Genomic DNA, 3,731 nt, shown 5'->3' with positions numbered 1-3,731 from the left:
TGGACATCCATACTTGCTGCTTTGTCTAATATTGTGTATATCTTTAATGATGCTAAAACTTCCACATAAGGAGGCAGTGCAACAAGAGATCAAAAAAGGCAAAGACAAAAAAGTTGACATTTCTACAGATTTTTATGACATGCCTCAACAACAGTCAGGAATGTGGGTGGTAACCTATTACCGTACACTTACACCTATGACTTTGAGTTTGATTTCCAAAATCGAATCATTACCTTTGATTTGGTAATGCACCTGTAAGAAATCTATGGCTGTGGAATCTATTATTGGATCAAAAAGATATGAGTAATTCAAGTAGAACTACAACTTTACAAAATAAATCGATGGCACTGGCTACTGAACAAGGACTGAAGATGAATTTTGAAAATATAGCAGTATTTACTTCACTGTGGATAGAAGGTAAAAATGAATATTCTGAGCTCGTAGAAACTACTTTAAAGTCTCTTCTGCTATTCCAGTCGACACACCACTGGTAGGCTGCTTTCTCCCCTACCAGTGTTATGACAAGGAGACAAAGAAAAATTTATCTCCTGTGAGCAGTGTTGTCACAATCCGCACTAGGTTAGATCAATTAACAAGCAAGAAGCAAGTTCATTTGTCACATTAAAAGCTTTAAATATTGATGTACATGGCTTTTTGTTCAAACTGTGCACAGAGGCATTTAATATGGGAAATCACTCTTACCACATCTCCCGGATGAGTTATGATTGTGGAATGACAAAAAGTTACAAATGTAACAGCAATTATTCATATTCATAGGTTATAGACACACATTCAAAGCCACATATGGCTTTACAATTATTTTTCCTTTCTGTAGGATATGCTCATTCTGATTATATTTACTGAAATATAATTTTATGTGCTGAATCCATTAAAAATTGGATTGTATGTTGTATGTCTGTTTTTTATCATTTAATTTTTTGGCAACTCACTTTTATTGTATTTTTATTAAAATATTTGTGTACAATAAGTGGGAAGTTTTAAAAAATCAAATCAGTCCTCTCTCCCAGATACAGGAGCAGCTACTGGGGTATAAAACTTCAGGGGCCAAGTTCTCCTCCGTGAAGACCTACCATTCGGCATTCTCGTCTCTACTGTTCTCCCACTTCTGTTTTTGCTGGAGTGGATCTCAGATACCATATAATCTTACGTGCAAATGCTTCAGCACTTATCTCTAAAGTGATGACTTGAAAACGCTAACCACAGGATCATCACATTCAACAAAGTAAGTAATTTCAAAAAAAACCCAAAGTAAGTAATTTCTTGTGATATTCAATACCTGGTTTATATTTATTTTCCCCCGATTATCTCAAAAACATATTTTGATAGTTGGTTTGTTCAAATCAGGATGCAAAGAAACACCACCCAGGGCATTTGGTTGTGATTCTCACCTCTACTTTCATCTGACAGTTGCCTTTCTTTTTTTAAAGCATTGTTTGTTGACACTGCGTCATTTGTCCTGTGGAATTTTCCACATTTTTGAATTTGATTTATTGCTACCTAGAACAGACTGTTAACCTGTGGTGCCTCTGAATGAGAGATGAGACCAGAAGCTCCCCAGACGTCTGCCCTGGGCTCCACGTGTTCTAGCCCCGCCCCCTTGCCCCAAGGAGGGCCTGGGAAAGTCTACTGAGCTGCACCCAAGGCCATAAAGGATGATGGAATAAAACCTCCTGTGTCTGAAATGCATTTGCCACTGTACAGGTTAAGCAAAATAATAAGGAAAAAGGAAACATGAAAGTGAAAACCGTGCACGTGAAAACAGGTCAGGCGTGAACGCAGCACAGTGTCACGTCCTCGATGCTCACTGATGCTTGCTTTCGGAGGTCTGGGTAGGCTCCTTCTTGGGGTTCACTGTGACACCATCCTTATCGTCTCCCTCCTCGTCTACTTCTAATTCCTCCTCCTCTCCTTCCTCACCCTTCTTCAAAATTGTCATCATTCTCTGTGGCCTCCCCAGTGAAGTCCGGCCGCTCCTGGAAGAAGTGTCGGCTCTTGAAGTTGGAGGCTCCGGTGAACTCAGAATCTTCACCCAGTCAGTCTCCATCGCCAGATGCTTGCAACAGACTGAAGACGCTGAAAGACGATTCGTTGGGGACTTGCTTAGTAATTGTTCTGTCGGTGCCTCAACCCTCGTGTTTCTGCTTTTTCTGGATCATTTTGACCGTAACACTCCCCCCGCCAACCCCCAACAGTCAGTAGTGCACCCATCAGGTCAACTATTTCAGGACCTTCAAAGGAAAAGGGATAGTAGGCTTATCTGGTTCTGACTTCATCTCACACGTTTTTGTCAGGACTGAATTGGTGAAGCAGCCATTGGGTTCAAAGTGGAACTCCAATAGGCTGTCCAGGGTCTGAAAACTTCACTTTAACATCCTGTAGGTGTTTCAAGATGGGCTCATCATTTTCTGGGACTAACTCGGCATAGCCATGATTCTAAAGATGGTGAGCCATGGCCTGGCCAGGTAGCTCAGTTGGTTAGAGCATCATCCCGTACGCCAAGGTTTTGGACTGCAACCCCAGTCAGGGCACATACAAGAGTCAACCAATGAATGCGCAAATGAGCAGAACAACAAATCAATGTCTCTCTCTCAAAAAAATCAATAAAAAATTTGGGGGGGGGGGAGAAAAAGAAGGTGGTGAACCAGACTCCAAAATTCCTTTGGGGTTTGGCCCTTTTGCTGACGCTGGAACTAGTTTTATTTTGCATGGCTCCAGCCATTTTGTCCTCCCCTCCATTCTCACTGTGAGGTTCCAATTCTGCGTCTGTTCGCTCTGCATCACCTAACACGTCTCATGTCAGTGGGAGGCTGGTACAGTGCCTATACTTCCTCTCCTCTTTATAGAACTTGGCTTCTCTGTGAGCACACTTCACCTGAAGTTGTTTCAATGTGTTGATTTCTTTTTTATTTTATTTTATTTTTTTTACTTCTTTGGACAAGGTCTTGTTGTAGCTGGGAGTAGTGTGGGAGCCACTGTCAAGCTGGTCCTGCTAGGCTACCAGAACTCGAGGGCTCTGTATCACCTGACCTGTGATTTCTTTGTAGCACTTGCAGTGTCTTCAGCAGCTTCCAAGGAGTCTGAAGGAACCCCATTGAAAAGCTGCTGGTATCTGCCATCTGAATGTTTTTTTATCTCCTCATGCCTCCTGTGCCAGTGGCAGCCAAAAATAACTTTTCTAATTCCAGAAGTCATAGGTCTTTATTGCAGAACACATGAAAAGCACACAGAGAGGGGGGAAAAAACCCAAACACAGAACAAAATAAAGTTAAAACAAAAAAGAAGCAATCTGCTATCGGGCCACTCAGAATTAACCTTTGTAATATGGCAGTTGGTATCTCTCCGTTCTTTTTAGAACATGCAGCCTAGCTGTGAGTTCTGGACCTTGCTTCCCCACTTTCAGACGTGGTCTTCGGTGGCTGTGGAGAATTCTGGCTTTCATCTGCTCCATGCTTTTCTGTGCGAGCAGGAGTTTTTGGCTGAGCTACAGCTTACACCTGCTGACTGTAAGTGTTTCTTTAGATTTAGGGGTCATGCCCAGAGTGCCCTGTGTCCCCATCTTTGTCTCCAGCAGACGTACCGCTGGGTCCTGCCATTTTCATTTTCACATCAGCAATGAGTTCTTGCTTCTTGGTCAGACTGAAGTGACAAGGAGTGTCCCTACGTCACCATTCCTTCCTTGTGCTGAGAGTGAGGGGGCTGGGGGCAGGGGA

The 3,731-nt window shown here is 42.6% G+C and overlaps 1 pseudogene; it reads right to left on the bottom strand.

Moving 5' to 3' along the window:
• Window positions 1–1,720: 1,720 nt before the first annotated feature.
• Window positions 1,721–3,377, bottom strand: LOC118980368 (nucleosome assembly protein 1-like 4; annotated as a pseudogene).
• Between the last annotated feature and the right edge of the window lie 354 nt (window positions 3,378–3,731).

Source organism: Sturnira hondurensis, unplaced genomic scaffold (genome assembly GCF_014824575.4).
Source record: "Sturnira hondurensis isolate 20B ecotype Veracruz unplaced genomic scaffold, ASM1482457v3 Scaffold0001872, whole genome shotgun sequence".
Lineage (NCBI taxonomy): Eukaryota > Metazoa > Chordata > Mammalia > Chiroptera > Phyllostomidae > Sturnira > Sturnira hondurensis.
The sequence above is the reverse complement of the archived record's forward strand: the minus strand, read 5'-3'. Positions and strand labels throughout refer to the sequence as shown.